Source organism: Dendropsophus ebraccatus, chromosome 9 (assembly GCF_027789765.1).
Source record: "Dendropsophus ebraccatus isolate aDenEbr1 chromosome 9, aDenEbr1.pat, whole genome shotgun sequence".
NCBI lineage: Eukaryota > Metazoa > Chordata > Amphibia > Anura > Hylidae > Dendropsophus > Dendropsophus ebraccatus.
In genome coordinates, this window is record NC_091462.1 from 49557574 (window position 1) to 49578230 (window position 20657).

Below are 20657 nucleotides of genomic sequence, written 5' to 3' on the forward strand. Positions count from 1 at the left end.
TCAATATATTTTATGTTCTATCAATCTAAGGCCATCATTTATTATAACCAGAAAACACTTCCTTACATACATTTGGTTTCTTCCATATTCCAGTAATAAAGCACTGTCCCTATTAGATAAGAGTGGTTGGGGGAGAGATTGGTGGTCACTATTTGGCAGTATGTTTCTGAGCTGGAAGAGTCCATTGTGTGGGGGGAGATCTGTGCCGTTCTCTTCCTAGATGCTGCATGATTGTATATGTGCATCAGTCTTATATGAAAATATTCTGTGTAATATAGAAGAAGGCATAAGTAGTGTAGTAGTAATCTCTGTTCTCAATGTGGTAGTTTTTTGCTAGGAAAAGATTGTATGTTTTTCTTTGGTGTGCTATGGCTGCAGCAGGCTGTGTGTGTGTGTGTGTGTGTGTGTGAGCGTGCTATGACTGCAGCAAGCTGCATGTGAGGGAGAGAGAAATTAAGGGTGCCTTCACACCTACTGGATCTGCAGCGGGTCTCACTTCTGCGGATTCGTAGCGAGAACCGCTGCGAATCCGGTACCATTCACCCCTATGATAGCACATACTCGCAGCGGGATTGACACCCCGCTGTGAATATGTGCTTTAACCCCCCGCTGTCCACAGCCCCGCCGCCGCATCCCCCCATCCTCGGCCGCATCCTGCAGCCCGCCGCCGAGAGCACACATTGCACCTGCTCGGCGGCGCGGCTGCAGTGAGGCTCCCGGCTCCAGCCCCGCTCAGCTGATCTGACCGGGACTGGAGCCAGCAGCCTCACTTCAGCCGCGCTGCCGAGCAGGTACTGTATGCTCTCGGCAGCAGGCTGCAGGATGCGGCCAGGGATGATGGGGATGCGGCCGGGGATGCAGGCTGCTGGATGTGGCCGGGGATGAGGGATGCAGCGGACATCGGGGGGTTAAAGCACATGTTCACAGCGAGATGTCAATCCCGCTGCGAGTATGTGCCATCATAGGGGTGAATTGATACTGGATCCGCAGCTGATCTCGCTGCGAATCCGCAGAAGTGAGATCCACTGTGGATCCGGTAGGTGTGAAGGCACGCTAAAGGGGTATTCTGCAGATCAGGGTTATGGTTCATGGTCCCCCGCCGGGCTTCCGGTTCTGTGATGTCACAGACCCACTAAGCCAATCTGTAAATGAGGCAGGACACAGCTGCAGTCACTGACTGGTATCTGGCATTGTTTAAAGTGTTCCTTTGTGTATGGTGAATATTTAGTTAGTAGTGAGTTCTTCAGGGCATGGTGGCTGGAGACTAGCTACATCCACTGCGCACACCCACACAAAGGAGAATTAGATTTATATATTTTGCCTTGGGATTATGTAGAACATTAAGAGGAAGCTGCCGAGCCAGATCTACTTTACACTAGTTTGAAAAATAACTCCCCTGGTGTCTGACTTGCCATTTATGCAGGAGCTGGAGTCACAGTTGGGAGTCGGATTCAGAGCTGCGGCTTGCCAGCACTACAGCCCTGCTGACTAGTCACGGCTCTCTGCCTATGATCCCAGTGAGCCCTGACTATTTACAGGTGGCTCCCCTTGCCTTGTGCAGCATGATAAAACTTATTTTTTACCTTTATAAAGCTACTGCTGCAGCTGGTATGCTCCATGTGCTCTGCAGTAGCTGTATACTGTGCTGCAGGTAACCATATCAGCATAATCAGGCTGATTGGTTCCCTTTAAAGCATACTTTTTTTTTTTTTTTTTTTTTTTATCCCTTTCAAAAATATAACAACTCGTTTTCATGTATGTCAGACGTGCATGTAACCCCCATGAAAGGATCTGGATGTACACCATTTTGTGTTGATGCACTTCTAAAAGCACAGTGTATGCAAAAAGGGGGACATTTATCAAGACTGCCGTACTCACAGTCCAGTCTTAGATAAAGCCCCGCACCCAGTATCCCGAACTGATTCATTAAGAGGCATACGCCACTTAATAAATCCGGCCAGCCCTGTGTCTGCCGCAGTCATTGTGCACCAGAGCTACAAATGCTCAGGAGCAAGTGTAGATTTGTGTCAGAATTTAAACCATGATAAATCAGGCTTGCGAGGAGGCCTCGCTTTCTTCCCACCTTGCCTGATGGGATACAGTTGGCTTAAACGGCAAAAAATGTGCAATAATCTGTCATGGTGTACGCTTGTGACACATTTTGAGAAATGTCTCCCAAAGTGTGTCCTTGTGTATATGTTGAAATGAATAAAGTGAATCTTGGACCTAGGTCTTGGACCCTTTACCTCATCAGGTTAGTAGAGTTTTCATGATACAAGACAGAGCTACACAATATTAGGCAGGAGGTAATAATGCTTTAGCTGATTGTTGTGTATATACACAGTATAAGACAAGCTTCATATATTACATGCTCTGTAGTCATGAAGAGCAGCTGCACAACTATACTTAATTCTACCTCCCCATTACGCCATCTGCTATCACTGCATAAATGAGAAGATGGCAAAGAGTGGGATAAGAATGGAAGAGAACATTGGGGGTTCGGCACAATTGTTTTCTATTTTAGGAAATAGTTTCTCATTTGTTTCAGTGCAGCTGCTTATAGCATTTCTTTCCAAAGAAGCAGAGAAAAAGATAAAGGACTATAAGAAAAAAAAAAAAAAAAAAAAGTAAAGAGCTGCAGCTAGATTCTATAATGAATCTATAAGTTTTTTCTCTTGGTAAAGTGAACCTGTCAGCAGCTTCTTACTGACTATATTAAAAGCAGGGTACAAAAGGGCTTTTACCGTGAATCAGAAGATATATTTTAATCCAGTGTGTGGGGAATTGTCTGATCTATCAAAATATAACAATGTAGTTCCCCACACGGTAAACAGTGTAAACAAAAAAGGGGGGCGGGGAAGGGGGACACCATAATTGAACTGATTTTCGTTAATTAAATTAAAAAAAAAAAAATTAAAAAAAAAGTTTCACACCAATATGATACAAATAAAGACTATAGATAATGGCGCAAAAACAATGACACCCCAAGCAGCCCTGTAGGTAAAAAAAAAATTGATGTGTTGAAGCTCTTCGAAGCAATGTTCCTCCTTGCTTTCTATGTTCCCTGGACATATGTGCATTAATGACCTTAGGTAATAAAGGGATAAGGAGGTATTTCTGGAGGGAATTTTTTAAAATTTCTATAATAAATTTATATATATTTGGAACATAATGTATATTTGCATGCAGCACCAATATAGACTTGGTGAAGCTGTCTGTGACCAGAGAGTGGCAGCACAGTGTAGCAGAGCAACTGGGGATAACCGTCAAACACCATTCGCTCTGCCATGTCTACAGCGCTTCTGACACATACACCTTCCCCTTATAAGTCTAATATGTTTTCTAATGCTAACATGCCTTAGAGTGGACATAAGAGGAGTATCAGTTTTGCTAACACAGCATGCATCAGCACTAGCAATGTGTAACTGTGCTATAACCAGGCCCTGTGCAGCCCTGCAGTTTCCAACACAGTCATTGATAGCAGCACAGATGCCTGTCATGCCTCTTACTGCTGCTGCTTAACTTTAAATAAAGTTAATTAAAGAAATGTAGAAAGATAAATCTGATTTGCATTTTTAGTTACATGAATACATTAGGGAAAAAAAAAATAATTTTTAATATTATCCACTAGATGTCAGCATAAGAGGGTTCAGTGCACGTTCGTAAAGAAAATACTCTCCTTCGGTAGTCTACTGAGAAACTGTACATCAAAAGTAATAGGGGTTGCTTAATAAAGAGACATACCCTCTACTTTTTGTACCATTTTTATCTCTCCACTATCTTTCAAAGGTGTATCAGTTACTAAAAGTTACGAAATGTCTACACAATTTTAGGGAGTCAAGCAGCAAACATGTAGGCTGCATTTTACCACAGAAAATAATAGAAATGAAATAGAAATTAGCAGAGAAAACAAAAAAATGCAGGACTAAGATCTGAAAAAAATGTATGTCTTAAAGGTTGAGTTTTCTAGGACTCATAGCATGTGGGAAAGGCACAAGTCTTAATGTCTTCCGATGGCACTAGAGAATCAACAAGAGACTGTTGACTATAATAAGAGCTTAATCGTCGATTACTTATTCCGTTTTACATTGGAAAAAAAAGGTCAGCGACAACCACACTTGAAAAAGAATGATTTATTGTGGCGTTCCAGGTGGTGCATTAACTGCGGGAGGTCACTGCAGTGGTTTGAAGTCTCCCATCATCTACTTCTTTTCAAAAGGTTATTCCAGGATGAATTAATAGACAACACAAACACTCTTTCTCATTATGTATAATTTTACAAAGATCAGATCTGAAGGCTGAAAATTCTCCTGCAAGATTACAGATGAAAAAGAGTAAAGCATCCCTAGGTTACGCGACTGGGAAATGAATATTAAGCAGGGACTAGGATCTCCAGAATAAAAGATGAAATAAAGAACTTAACTACATAGATCGAGGCAGAAAAGTTTCTGCTAAATGACTAAACACAAATCACAAGTTAGACCAGGTTTTACGAATAGAGATAATTGTAGGGATTCATTAATTTTCAAGCATTGTCCACTGTGTAAAATGAAAAAGAAAATGTGAATAAAACTATGGTGTGGTGTTTATTATGTACATACATAGGGGGATATTTATGAAAGGGTGTAAATATACACCTGGTGTAAACTGCCCACAGCAACCAATCACAGCTCCTCTCTTAAGGCCCTTTTCCACCAACAGATCTGACGACAGATTATCTGCCAAAGATTTGAAGCTAAACCCAGGAGTGGATTTGAAAAGAGGAGAAATCCAGTCTTTCCTTTATGACCTGCTCTCTGGTTATAGTCTGTTCCTGGGTTTGGCTTCAAATCTTTGGCAGATAATCTGTCGTCAGATCTGTTGGTGGAATAGGGCCTTTATTCTAGCTGAGCTGTGATTGGTTGCTGTGGGCAGTTTACACCAGGTGTATATTTACATTCTTTCATAAATCTCCCCCACAGAGTCTGGATTTCCTATACAAAAAGTCTTATTCGCTCTGACATAATTGTCTCAATAAATTCATCCCTAAATGCTCAGCTGCTGACAATGTCCTGCTAAGCTCACATTGGAGATGTGAAGATACTGATCATTAAAGCGACTCTGCACCCACAATCTGCCTCCCCCCCAACCAGGGGGTCAAATTGTGGGTACAGAGTCGCTTTAAAGGGGTTGTCCACAATCTTATTTTTATCTTTGTTATTTTGTATAGAATAGCACTGTATTGTAACTGTATCATAGATATTGTACATGTTTTCCAATATAAACACATTTAACCTGCTCCGACATATGACATAAATGTATGCCATGGAAGCCTGCCACTTTAAGGGGAACTATCAGCAGGTTAGACAAATCTAACCTCCCAATAGCTCCCTATTGTGCTGGAGATGCCAAGTATGAAGGCATGTCTATTAGCTTTATCCTTGGTGCCGTACCCTGTGCAGTTAGTCATTTACTCCTTGGTTTGGAGCACTGCCCCGCCCCTATAGCACTGATCCACTCACTCCTTTGATAATCATTAGAAGAGGCGGATCAGCACTATTGGGGTAGTTCAATGCTCCAAACTGTCTTACTGGGCAAAGGGGTAAACAACGAACTGTAAGGTAACAGCGCCAAGGATAAAAATAAGAGACATACCTATATCAACAGCGCCTCCTGCACAATAGGGGGCTATAAGTAAGTTAGATTCATCTAACCTGCTGATAGTTCCCCTTTAAGGACATATGGTATAAATTGACGTCAAACTCCAGGAAGCTCAGGACCAAAGCGCTCTTCATAGAGGGTGATGACAGGCAGACACGCCGGCTGTCAATAACCCCTTAAATTCTGCTGATTGCAGCATTTAGGTGTCAGTGACAGGAGTTGAGCTTCTGTCACTGTTCAATTGGGACCCCCACAGTCACCAATCGTTTTTTCCAGTCTGCCAGAGATCTAATAAGTAACAAGTTATATATTGTAGTCATAAGGCCCAAATTGCTCACAGTAGGAATGGGACAGTAAGAATAAAAATAAAATAAAAACAGCATGCGGATTAGCACCCACATGCCAACTGTATTTGCGGATTAGTTACCTAGCAATCCTTGGCCAGTCTATACATTTTCTACAAGTAAATTCTATGCAGAAAATGTGCCATTTGTGCGACATGTGGCCGCAGCCTCCCTTACTACCACATGAAGTAATATATCACAAAAATACACCACCACTTTATTATCAGTAGGGGCCCAACCTTTGAGATCAACACAGATTACGAGATAATTTAAGGGGCCACAGAGCTGGTTTACCAATATGTAATCTTAGTTTTTCCTTGCACAGCAATGCCCCCAGCCACAAAGCACTGCATGAAACTAGAGTCAAGCTACTTGGCCCTAAACCATCACTGCATCCCTTCATTCCCATGATCAGCGGGGGTAGTAGAGATCAGACCTCCTCTGACCATTAGATAATGACATAGCTTTATATAATGCCATTACTTGCAGTTGGTCAAGTAGGGGACTCTATTAACCAACAAATTTGAACCACCAATGGTCCTATGTCCATAAGCATCAGGAATAATACACACTACCTATGTTGGCTGATACGAATCATGTTGGTGAGCTTAATACACCTGTTAAGGGGTGGGTGAATCTATAGGGATAGCATTCGGATTGGAGGTTGGAATGAATAGGGATGGGTTGGCCAGCTGTATAGAAGTGATGTGATTGGTATTTGGATACATAAAAAGACAAGTGACCTGACTCTCATTACCCTTGATAAAGCTTGCACAGCGAAACGCAGCGTTGGGTGAGTGGTGGTACAGGGCAGGTATATATACTACATACCCAGAGGTTGTACTATACACTTGTATAGTTTGTACTTTACATTGCACTTTGCACTTTAAACTGCACTTGCAGTCTTAGTTGTGTAGATTTACTTTACTGTTTCTCGATTATTTGCATTTATTATTCACTTCTTTTCTCCTTCTACCTCTGTGGGCCAAGTGATATACGATCAATGGTTTAATATATAAGTGAAATATAGTATTTATTATCTTTATCTTTCTCTCTGCCCTGTATACCATCTGATGCATGTATTGTATGGTTTTTCAGCTCCCTTTTTAAACATATGTTTTTAAACAAAAGAATTAATTTCTGTTGTTTGTAATCAATAAAGTATTTTTTTGATATATGTAGAATACTGTCCAGCATTGTTTTTTCATAAGTAGGGGACTCTGCAGTAGCAGATTTACAGAGGGGTCCCTTTCTTTTATTTTAAAGCACATTGCAGCCTGTATGTACAGTAATTTTCTAAACCCTCTCAGAAAATCCCTCTAAGAGTACAGTATCTCATACACTTGCTATTGATTACTGACTGTAAGTAGCCATTGCAGTTTACACACCGTAGACTATAGATTTCTATAATTTAGTTAGTTACAGGAAGTCTAGGAGACTATTCCTATCAGTGCTCTATGATAATACCTCCAGTATACCTGTGAACAACATTTATAGCTCTAAGCATACATTGTAAAAATCAACTACAGTTTAGTGGCCATTTCATATCTCGACCTTGTTACCTGAAAATTGCCAGCACTGCATCAGTAATGTATGTCATAGCTAAAAGATGGTTTTTGCTGCCGCTTTTATTTCTTCTTCTTCTAAGATTTACAACTTATGCACTGTATAGGGACACATACCTTCAAAAGGCTTCGGGTAGATACTGGCTTTTGAGACTTCTGATACTTGGGATGACCAAGAAGATCCCTAGCTGGTATGTAGCCTGAAAAAGATGTAGAAATCTATTTTTAGAACTTGATAACAGATGGCTCCAGAAAATCCTCTTCAATACGGCAGAAGAGTTTGCTGTCTCTCTGCCATTTTACATACGTAATGAATAATCTTATGCCAGCAAGTCAGCTTCAGCCATGCTGAACACCAGTGACTATGCAAACACTGCATGTTGTTTCATGTAAGCTCGTATATCAATAACAAATAATAAGTGAAAAGGATTAACAATTACACTCGTCACTCAAAATTACATGTAGCCATAAACTAGGCACAGGAAGAACACAATGGAGTGTTGGCTGGTTATTAAACTGCGATGGTCAAGACACTCAGAGCCCTATGAAACTGTTAGGCACTATTCACACGTCTGCAATTCTATCCACAATTGCAGACAGAAAACAGGATCAATGTATTTTAATGGCTCCATTCACACATTCATAGTTGTGTACAGGAATGTGATCCCTAACGCAAAAAAAGGCCCAGGTGCAGACTGAAATTCCTCCATGGACACACCAATAAAACCCTCTGGGATCCGCATTTATGCAAATGCAATCCGCCAAAAAATATTTTATTAACCACACTTTCATTTTTGCGTATCAGCAAAAAATATGGATGCAATACGGATGGAAATTTTCAGATTGCTAATGAAAAACAGCCGACTCAAATTTGCCGAGTGAAAAATATACTGACGTGTAAATAGACCCTTTAACCCCATACACAAGTAAAATAGCACTCAGCAAAATAGCACTCAGCTTTTCACTTTTATTTAAACATTTTTATTTTATTTTTTATATGAACACAACACAACACAAGTTCCTGTTGCACCCCCTTTCAGTCCACTGCCACCACGCTTTTCTTCCAGCTTCTAAGAACGGATGTCTAAGCAGCACCTGCCTACTCAGCCAGTCACTGGCCAAGATGGGACACTGCAGCAGCCAGTAAGTGGCTATGACCACAAACCCTGCTTCGACATCTGGTCTTCGATGCAGGGAGAAGAGATAAGCAGCAAGGGCCTGGAAGGTGCTGCCTTTGGGGGGAGGGGGGGGGGGGGGGGTTGGGGTGTTTAAGGTATGGTGTACCACAAATGTAAACCATGCCAGTGGGGATTAAATGGGGGAGGATAATCAGGCTTACAAAACATGGCTGCTTTCCTTCAAAACCGATGCAGCTCTTGGCCTAACTTCGGATGTGGTTGTGCAGCTCAATTCCATTGAAGTGGATAGAGATTGAAGCGTAGCTGTCTTTTTTTTTTTTTTTTTTTTTTTACACTTATACTAGAAGCCCCCCTGGGGGACTTCTAGTATAAGTACACTGATCTCTCATTGAGATCTTTGCTGTATACTTATCCGAGTGCCGAGCCGGGATCAGCGCCATTTTGGCGGAGACCCCGGCCAGAGCAGGATGTGTGGATCGCTCCTCCGGGACAACGTCCACATCCACCCCCACTAGACACCAGGGACGGCTGCATACAGTGACTGGATGCAGCTGTCAACTTTGACAGCTGCATCCGATTACTGAATTAGCAGGCACGGCGATCATACCGTGGCCGCTAATAGCCGCGGGCACAGGCCACACGCGGCCCCCGGGATCGTGGCGGTTCAGAGCTGGGTCGCCGCACGGCCCCGCTCTGAATACCTCTTTCGGACGCATGACATACGGGTACGTCATGCGTCCTTAAGAGGTTAAGAAACGCTATAATAGGTTTTATTAGGCAAAAAAGCCTCTTTCTGTACTCAAAAAGCAATCTCCCAGCCTCCCTCCCCCCAAACTTTTTATTTGTGCATTATCAGGCACAAATTCTTTATCTTCATCTTTATTACAGAGAAGCCAGTGAAAACAGGTTCTGCTGTGTCCATTATATCCCTATGGAGGGGGGAGGGGCAGAGGGAGATGAGCGAGCAGGAAGGAGACAAAGTTCAGCTGTTTGTAGACTGTCTGGGCACCTAAAACGCTGGATTTAGAGGTCAGAAAGGTCAATGCTTATCTAGGAACTTGCTGAGAGAAGATTGCAGAGTGTTGTGCGGGACTGCTCCGTGCTCCCTCACCAGTCTCAGCCCCTCCCCTCTCCATAGACACATAATGGACACAGAAATCCTGCTTCTTCTGAAGGGTGGGTGGGGAGCTAGGAAAACAGCTCTTTTAGTGCAGAAGGAAACTTTTGGTATATAAAACCTATGACAGTTTCTTAAAATCGCTTGTACTATAGATTTTTATTGTTTTCATAAAATGGCCCTGAAATGACAGTTCCGCTTTAACAGTAATACCACACACAACCAGGGGCTCTCGGCGGCTCTTTCAGGCCTTTATTTTTTAGGAAACTCTGTATGTACCTTTTCTGGTAATATTTTTTCTTAAATTTTTCATTTCTTCTCTCAATCTTATTTTGGAGGCTTTAGAACCAGTTACTAATTTCCCATGGAATTTGTCTAAATATACAATATTTTTCATTTATTATGATCACCCTGAAAGTGTTACATAAGGGATCGCTGTAAATGATTTGTATCTGCATTTTAACAAACAAAACTATACTGTGCTGCATCAATTCCTAACTGTGAAGACTGGACTGTAAATAGTAAGTCCTGCACCAATGCATCCATCACTTACAATAAGAGCCTTTTGTTTACTCTTAGAAGATACAATTCTGACTGCAGACTGCAAGCAGAAATCTTGTAAACCATCATCAACTAATAAAGTTACTCAGAATAAACTTATTCTTTCTATAATGCTCTGCTTGAAACAACAAAATGACAGTTTCCTACAATTGACAGCCTTTTAGAACGATCTACAAGCATTACTTTCCAAGCATACAGCAGTAAAGGGTGCCCTTTCGGGTTAATAAAACAAAGGTGGTTGAGGAGAGGACATAGCTGGAATATTTTGCACACAAATTTGTTTGGTCAGCTGGTTCATTATAAAAATGTAATGTAATAATACTTAATATCTTAGTCACCATAAATCTTTTACCATGGTAATGATTTTTGCGATACTTTAATTTCTGTCTTTACGAACCCAAACTTAATATTTTTATCAACACAGCCACATGCGGGCTCAGTCTTGGCAGAGCAAATTAATTATTTGGGTCAGATTGGGTCACAGTTACCAGTGGGGTACCACAGGGGTAGTAATGGGTCCACTTCTTTTTAATATGTTTATAAATGACCCTGTACAGTGTAGAATCTGCATTTTTGCAGATGACACTAAGCTGGGTGAAGTAATCACCACAGGGGAGGATAATATAATACTACAGAGCAATTTGGAGAAGCTAGAAGCTTGGGCAGAGAAATGTCAAATTAAGTTCAAGGAGACCTGTCACAGGCTCCCGACCCCCAGATAGATCCCCTTATAGTTACCTCATGTCGCCGAGTCCTGCTGCCGGAGCCGGTCCCGGGACAGAGATATCCCGGTCAGAAGTCGGCGCGCGCGCTGTGGAGATGGGTCCGGCGTCCATAAAGAATGAATGGAGCCGTGCGTGCGCAGCAGAGATGAGTCCGGCTCCATTCATTCTCTATGGACGCCGGACCCATCTCCACAGTGCGCGCGCCGGCTTCTCACCGGGATATCTCTGTCCCGGGATCCGGCTCCGGCAGCGGGGCTCGGCGACATGAGGTAACTATAAGGGGATCTAGCTGGGGGTCGGGAGCCTGTCACCCCGGCGTCAGGGTGACAGGTCCTCTTTAAATGTGGATAAATGTATGCTCTTGGGCCGTAGAAATAAGTATAATTATGTCCTAAATAAAACACTGGGTAACACTGCTTCCAAAAAAGGACCTGAGGATATTGGTGGACAGTAAACTCAACTTTAGTGATTATTGCCAGGCAGCGGCTGCCAAAGCTAATGAAATCATGGGATACATCAAAAGAGGCATAGATGCTAAAGATAACATAGTTTTGCCTCTTTATAAATTAGTGGTCAGATCACATATGGAATGGTGTAGTTTTGGGCACCAGTATATAAGGACACGGCTGAAGCAGGTGCAGAGGAGGGCGACCAAGGTGACTAAGGGAATGGGTGGGTTATAGTACCAAGACAGGTTATCAAGCTTTGGGGCTATTTAGTTTGGAAGAAAGATGTCTTAGGGGCGATCTGATCACAATGTACAAATATATGAATGAACAGTACAGAGACCTTTGCAGTTATCTTTTCACACCTAGGCCTGTAACCATGGCAAGAGGGCACAGACACAGATTCTTTATTGTAAGAGCAGTGAAACTATGGAACTCTGCCACTTGACGTTGTCATGTCTGATTAAATAAGTGCAAGGGAGGCCTGAATGCTTTTCTTCAAAAATATATTATGCGTTATGGGCATTAGATTTCATGTGATAGGACGTTGATCCAGGGAATTATTCTGGTTGCCATTTTGGAGTCAGGAAGGATTTTTTCTCCCTGTAAGGCCTCATAAGGGTTTCTGCCTTCCTCTGGATCAACACAGTAGTGTTACTGTAGCTTGTACTTTGACTCTTGTCAACCATAGACAATAATTCCACTAATTCTTGCTGTGTTTTATTTTTTTCAGTGTTCACAATACAGTGAAAGTGTCAAGTGAACATTAATATCTTAGAGCATCAGGTGGTTGTATGTACACTTACACTTACCTACATGTCCCTTCTTTGACATTACTGTATGTACACATGTCAAAGTTTGCATCGGTCAGGGTCTTAAGGCCATATTACTCTGAGTGATTATATGCTGTATCGAAAACAGGACTGCTGGCCACACATCTCTGTGTAATAGGTGATGGAAGGGACGGGATGTGGGGCGGCTCCCCGTCGCTACCCTCCTGCCCCTGGCTCAATCCTTTCGCAGTCCTTTGCCAGAGTCCTGTCAAATGATGAGCTCACTGGCTGGGGCTGCCATTCACTGTGTGGGATGGAGTGGACAGATGTTCCCCACGTGTATCAGCACTAGAGGACACCCGTCCTGTGAGTGCACAACCGGCTTTTGCAAAGTCTCAAAGTCGGTAAATGCTGCAGGGCATCATCACACTGAATGGTTCATCAATGAGAAAGGGGTGGGGCTGTAAAGATGGAGGCCATTCCTATTTGTGTCAGGCAACCTATGGCTCCTGCTACCTCATGTGTTACTACAATGTGTAGTGCTATGTGATGGGGTCCTCTGAGCTGCACCATGTGTAACCCACACTGAGATCATCAGATCTATGCTGCATATAAAACTATAAACAGCTATATATAATGTCTATACAAATACACTATACACTCACAGCTCTGCCTCATGCACATTACCCACAATCCCACCTGCCAAAGTATATACAGACTCTGCGGGAGGGGTGGCCCATTCAAGACAGCAACCAGCTGACATGTGTCCAAGTACAGCCAATATTAATTTGGTGTAATAGGGCCCTTACTTAAGCCAGGGTACCTGACTTTATAGTGCCCACTCAGTGATGTCCTTAACAATTACATCTTGTATACTGTGGAAATATGGAGGAGAAGGCAGTAAGTATAATACTGAGTATATATACAGCAGACACCAACAATTGAGGTCACAAAGAATGCATTTAACAATATTTACTTTTCCAGAAACACTATCACTTAGTCCGACTAAATATAATAACATATAAAGTGCTCAGATCAACCATTACTGTTTGAAAGAGCACAAGTAGAGCATGTAAAACTATTAAGCATCTTTAGCATTAATCAAACCAGTAACCAGAAGTCATTTTACTCATCTGATTTATACAGAGCACAAGTTCATCAATCATCACTAATTTCTGCAAGAAGTGGAGGATGACAGAAGGGAAACTGAGTGTAATAAATGAAGTGTGCGTCATGGCTGTGTCATCCCAGGTCAACTTAACCCATCTAGATGATCTAAGGTTGACTGAAAAAGAAAAGCAAGAACATTTATGAGCCAATAAATTACATAAATAAGAAACAGCCTGATATCTGACAAAACTTTTCTCATGGCTGCTTTCTTCCAAAAATGGTGCCATTTATCCATGGGTTGGTACTGCAGGTCTGAAGTGACAGCGCAAGGGCAACCTGTGGACAGATAGGGTTCTGTTTAGGAAAGAACTCAGAAAAGTGCTTCCTAATCCTGAATATCCCATTAGAGTACTACAACTCTAATACAAAATAGCGTGTTGGACAATCCCTAATGAAGAGGGAACTATGAATGTTAAAGAAGTAGTGTGGAGCTAACTAAAATAATAAAAACAAGCTTTGTAAGTAAGCTGATACGGCCTACCATTACTTCGCTGCACTCCTGGGAGCCTGGTGACACACATACCGCTGTTAACTCTGCACCAGTCTAATTTCAAAATTTCCTGCACTTCCTGTTATGTCGGCGTGACACAAGTAATAGTCCCGATCCTCCCACCTTATTTATATTCCGCCCACCTCATTTCCTATGCTGCCCTTCTGCTTATCCTAAACACTCACCCCTCCCTTGCATTACCTGCCCCTCAAGCTCATACGCTTGCTCTGTAGCCTCTGGAGTCTGCGCATTCGCCCTGTCACTGTGTAATGTATAGCAAGTGACAGGATGAAACACTTGGGGATTACACTACACAAGCGCATGGGCGCCAGAAGGGTTGTGATAGGTTGCTTAGCCCTGCTATGAGATGCTGCTTGCTAGGCTTCTATTGGTCGAGCAAGCAACATCACATAACAGGGCTGAGCTAGGGATGGAACTAGAGGCGGGCCAAGGGCAGGCTGAACAGGGACAGACGGCACGGCCAGCCCTGAAAACATCATGCAATGACGTGTTGACACAAAATGGCCATCAGGCCTATGGGTCGACGTGCCAAAGGAAAAAAACAAAACAAATCCAGCACTTCCGGCCGGTGGGGGGCGAGACAAGCGAAAAAGTAGAAAACGACCAAACAGGAGAACAATTCGACATACATGTAATTTACAAAACATATGTCACCCAGCGTGCTCCATAGGGGGACTTTAAGCTGATAGATCAGTTCCACTCCTCCTGGAGTCTGCGATACTCCATTTGCATTACCGAGGACAGAAGATGCTTGCAATCACACAGCTGAATGGACGTGTTAGGAGCAATGCTCCCAGGGCATGCGTAAAGGAGGAAGCATCGCTCCTGAAATGTCCATTCAGCTGCAAGATTGCACGCCTCGCCTGTCCTCGATGATGCAAATCAAGGATCGCAGACTCCAAGAGGGGTAGAACTGATCTACCAACTTAAAGGGAACCTGTCACCTCCCGTGTCGGGGTGACAGGCTCCTGACCCCCCGCTACAGGCCCCTATACTCACCTGATCCCGCCAGGTCCCGCTTCTGGATCCGGTTGTGTCACGGAGATCTCAACCGCTACAGCCCGCTGCACGCAATTAGAGATGAGTCCAACGCTCATAGAGAATGACAGGAGAGTCCAGCGCTCCGTCATTCTCTATGAGCGTTGGACTCATCTCTCAGCGAGCGCGCCGGGGTGCAGCGGCTGAGATCTCCATGACCCGACCAGATCCAGAAGCAAGACCCGGCGGGATCAGGTGAGTATAGGGGGCTGTAGCGGGGGGTCGGGAGCCTGTCACCCCGGCACGGGGGTGACAGGTTCCCTTTAAGAAGTCCGCCTATGGAGCACCTATGTTTTGTGAATTACATTTATGTGGAATTGTTCTACAGCTGAAAAATTCAATAAGTAAAAACGTAAATTGGAAAGTCTAACGTTGTTAGGAAGGTGGTTTATCATACTAACTGTGCTGCCGGAGACAAGAGCCTCCTTGTTACATCCGCTACAAGATCGCAGGTGCACTCTGCTAATTGTTGTTTTCTTTAAAACAGATCTGTCATTAGGTAGCTATAGGGTATAAACCCACACACCGTATATGCAGCAGATATGCAACAAATACGCAGCAGATTTGTTGGTACAGATTTGATGCTGTGTTCAGTTATTTAGATCTAATCTGCTGCGATTTTGCTGCGATTTTGCTGCGAGTTTGCTGCGTATCGCAGCAGTAAATACGCTGCATATACGGTGTGTGGGTTTATACCCCTAGGGTCCATTTACACAAAGATTATCTGACAGATTATCTGCCAAAGATTTGAAGGCAAAGCCAGGAATGGATTTGAAAAGAGGTAAAATCTCAGGCTTTTCTCTATGACCTAATCTCTGCTTATAGTCTGTTTCTGGCTTTGGCTTCAAATCTTTGGCAAATAATCTGCCAGAAAATCTTTCTGTGTAAATGGACCCTTGCCTGACCAGCACATAGTTGCTCCTGAAAGACGAGGTAACTATGGGTTCTATGCAGGAGCCCTACTCGGAGTTAATAGCTACGCCATCTTCTGGCAGCAGGAGGGACTGCACGCAGATTGGGTAAAGCTGCCTAATGACCAGTACGCTTCAAACAGCCAGAACCAAAGATTTCTCCTTGGTGCTGAAGGGCGGCTGTCAATCACAGCTATCATCTAGTGGGCTTTATGCTCTACAATCCCTATTAATGGAGCATCTGGTTGTGCCCTTCTTACCCCAACTGCTCCCAGCTAATGTAATGTATGGTGCATTAAAGAGTTATCATCATTAACCTACAACTGTTTACTGTATCATCTCTAATATTAATATGAGTAGTATTACTGAGGCTTTAAGGCAGACAGATTATGATGTCAGAATTCATCTGTTTATAATCCCATAATTTTCCAGATGTGCTTCCTTAACATTCAGGCCATTTACAAAAGGTAGAATTTATTGTCTATTTTGTGCTAAATCTATACGAAATATGACAAAATCTGTGTCCCATAGATGTAAAAGGTGTTTCCACAACACCATTCCCATACACTTGAAAATTTCTGCTGAGGCTTGCTGTGGAAATATGTAGCAATGGCGTTACTGACTGACAATGAGCCTAAAGCAGCATTCCAATATGCTGGAGAATGTGTCTGAAAACCATGGCATGCACAGCCAGGATTATTGGCAAAATTAAGTGGCCATTGGTGAATGCTGGGAGTGCGGTTTTACAGCCATGAATTCACCAGCACATGGGAACACAAAGCCCTGTGCAAACTTGCTTCACACCTGCAACACGTCCTCAACTTCAGATTTCTGCCCCAGACATACATGTCAGGTTAACCACTGACATCCAAATATACCCTTCAAAGAACATGAGATTTTAGGTGACTTCTAAATAAGCCAAAATGTGCATGAGGAATGGTATTATATCTGGCCATCACACATCACTTCAGAAGTATTGAAGAAAAAGGACTTCCAGAGAATGCATGGTCGGGAAACATCTTTGTTATTATCTATGCAGCCCCATACCAGCCTGGACAACCTATTCTTGAAGGGGTACTCCAGCAGGGGGGCTATTTTGGGATCTGGCCCGGGAGGAGGTGGCTGACAGAAAAGGCGTCCACTCCCCTCCCCGGATCCAGCGGCGGGTCCCGTATCACGGTGCTCCGGTCCCCGGCCGCTTCCTGGTGTCTGACGCAGGCTCAAGATGTGACGTCAGTGACAGAGGTGGGATCCGTTTCAATCCGCTCAGATCCCGCCTCTGTCACTGACTGGCTGAGCGGACTTGAGATGTCACGTCTCGAGCCCGCGTCAGACACCAGAAAGCGGCCGGGAACTGGGGACTGGAGCTCCGCAATACGGGACCCGCCACTGGATCCGGGGAGGTGAGTGGACGTCTTTTCTCTCAGCCACCTCCTCCCCGGCCAGATCCCAAATTAGCCCCCCCGCTGGAGTACCCCTTTAACTGAGCACAAAGTCTTGCAAACCTTGCAACTGACAGCAACTTTAGGAACTAAAAAAAGTCTAAGCAGCATTGCTGGACAGCAACTCAGGAACACAATTTAGCCAAAAAATTTGACAGATTTTTTTTGAGCCAAGGCCAGGAATGGAGTATCAACAGAGAACAGGTAGTAAAGACTGAGATTTTTCCTCTTTTCAAATTCATTCCTGGCTTTGGCTTAAAAAAAAATTGGTCAAATATCTGTCGGTGTAGTAGGGCCCTTAGGGTCCTATTACACAAAATTATTATTGTCTATACTTGGCTGATTACCGACCATTTCGGGCGATAATTACGTGTAATAGCTGTCGGCTGATTGTTGTTCTAAAATCACAATGATGATATCGTTGGTCTGCTGCCCGTGTAATAAGAGCAGTGGCAACAGACCGCTGCTCTTCTATATGAGCCACTCGGACAGCCTAAAGATCGTCCAGGCAGCTGACCACAACTCCCCCCCCCCCCCCACACACACACACACACACTCATGCTCAATGTCTGTGTGTGTTATAGCACAGACAGTGAGCAGGGAACGAGGAGGAAGCAAGCTCTGATCTGACAGGTTGGCTATTCCTTCTGTAGATCGGGCCGTGTAATAGGGCCCAAAGACTGTGTTCCCATATTTGCCTTACAGAACTGCATAAGACCGGAGATAGAGCTTAATAAGCAGCAGCTGACAGAACATGACTTCACAACAGTCCATTATGAACAATGTGATGCGCCTGGTAATGGTGATCACATTGCAGCTCAGTTAGTTTAGGTTCAAATAATGTAAATAAGAGATGCTGCAAAAGCGTAGGAACAAAGCTTGATGATTCCTGTACTAAGGTTGCTAGTACACACACACTAGAGAGCAGGTAAAGAGTTAGAACTGTGCATTTACACAGACAGATTTATCTGACAGATCTTTGAAGCCAAAACCAGGAACAGACTATAAACAGGGATCAGGTCATAAGGGAAAGACTGGGATCTATCCTTCAGATAAATCTTTCTGTGTAAACGCACCCTAAAGCTGGGTTCACACTATGTATATTTGAGGCTGTATTTGGTCCTCATGTCAGGTCCTCATAGCAACCAAAACCAGGAGTGGATTGAAAACACAGAAAGGCTCTGTCCACACAATGTTGAAATTGAGTGGATGGCTGGAATATAACAGTAAAGAACGACCATTATTTCAATATAACAGCCGTTGTTCTAAAATAACAGCAAATATTTGCCATTAAATGGCGGCCATCCACTCAATTACAACATTATGTGAGCAGAGCCTTTCTGTGTTTTCAATCCACTCCTTGTTTTGGTTGCTATACAGCCTCAAACATACAGCCTCAAATATACGTAGTGTGAACATAGCCAAAACCTTCCAGATTTAGGCTTCACACAGAGGGTCCCACACTGGCAAATAATTATTTTAAAACAATGGCGTTTTTTTAAAAAATATTGGTAATTTGTTGAAATTGAGTGGATGGCTGCTATTTAATGGCAGTGTATGAATATAGCCTGTGTCTTCAATCCACTCCTGGTTTTGGTTGCAAAACACTGTCCAAAATACTGAACAAAAAAAAAAAAAAAAAAAAAAAAAAAAAAACACTGTGGGAACATAGCCTTAGGCTACAAACACACTTGACGGATCCGCACGAGTCATCTCGCTGCGTATTTGCAGCGAGACTCGCTGCAGATCCCGGCCCTATTCTTTCAATGGCAGACAAAATTGCAGCAGAGATGTACATCCCTGCTGCGATTATGTCTGCAGCCCGCCCCATTAAACCCCCGGTCGCCGAAGATTATACATTACCGGGGCAGGAGTGGGGACCCGGTAATGTATAGCCGATCGCCGGGGGCTGCGGGGGGGATCGTGCGGCCGGGGGCTGCTGAGGAGGCGATCGGGGCAGCAGGGGGGCGGCCAGGCTATACATTACCGGGTCCCCGCTCCTGCCCCAAAGCAAGCAGGAGCGGGGACCCGGTAATGTATAATCTCCGGCGGCTGGGGGGTTAATGGGGCGGCTGCAGACAAAATCGCAGCAAGGATGTACATCTCTGCTGCGATTTTGTCTGCCATTGAAAGAATAGGGCCGGGATCCGCAGCGAGATAACTCGCTGCGGATCCGGCAAGTGTGTTTGTAGCCTTAGGGTGGTTTTACACAAAGCATTTATGCTGTTGTTCCAAACCAAATTTTATATATATACCCAGTTTCCCTGAAAATTAGAACTAGTAGAGGTTTTGCTGAATTGCTAAGTTTAAGGCCTCCCCAAAAAGTAAAACCTAGAAAATCTTTGTTTGGAAGCATTCCGGCCGAACAGAACACCAGGGCATGCAGCTGTAATTCTTTTTAGCCTGCCACTGTTGTCCCCTACCATCACCATTTGTTGCAGAGCAGCTGCATGCAGGACATGAAGGCCATCACCTACCACCAACACCCGATGCTCCCTTCTGCAGCCGTCACTTGTAAATGCGCAGGCAAGGCATCAAGAGGCCCGTCGCCTGCCACCATCCCCTACTGTCAGATGGAGAGCAGCACACAGCCTGCTGTTAACCCATCGCTTGTCGCAATACCATACGCTGTCATTGCTGTGCTATACAAGTGTGCTGTGGTGAGCTCCCCCTGGTGGCCGGAAGCCACCATACTGTATGCTCTGTCCCAGCTGGGCATGTGACCTTCATGGAAAAAGAAGAAAGCACATCTTTTGGAGCGAAAATTAGTATAAGACGGTCTTATTTTTGGAAAATCATATAGATATTATTTCACCCCTATCTTACTGCAAAAATCATACCTTATTGTATACCATAAAAGTTTAGTACATTATTTCAACATCCTAGGAAAAACCCTCAGGCTGCATTGCTCACATCCAGGTTTGACTCTCCTCCTTAATTCCATTTTGGCAACAGAATAACAGAAATAAACTGAGCAGTTGCAAAATTTGTTTCAAAAGGTTTATTATTCTGATCAGCTTGCATCATTTGTGCTCAGTTATCATCCATAATTAGGCTAGGATCACACTGCGTTTTCAGCATCCGTTTAACGGATCCGTTTTTTTTAACGTCCAGAAAAATAGGGTCAGCAACGTTTTTTGGTCCGTTTTGGTCCGCCAAAAAAAACGGATCCGTTTTTTTTTATAATGGAAGTCAATGGAAAAACGGATGCACACAAATGAATCCGTTTTTTGCAATCCGTTTTTCATGCGTTTTTTGCAAAAAACGGATGCGTT

The 20657-nt window shown here is 43.6% G+C and overlaps 1 protein-coding gene across 3 annotated transcripts in view; it reads right to left on the reverse strand.

Annotated features, from left to right (window-relative positions):
• ADARB1 (adenosine deaminase RNA specific B1) overlaps positions 1-20657 on the reverse strand; it is a 142015-nt gene that overhangs the window by 43055 nt on the left and 78303 nt on the right. For all 3 annotated transcript variants that reach the window (XM_069983258.1, XM_069983257.1, XM_069983256.1), the window contains exon 2: positions 7667-7749. The gene's annotated coding sequence lies outside the window, so the exon portion shown is untranslated. The remainder of the gene's footprint in view (positions 1-7666; positions 7750-20657) is intronic.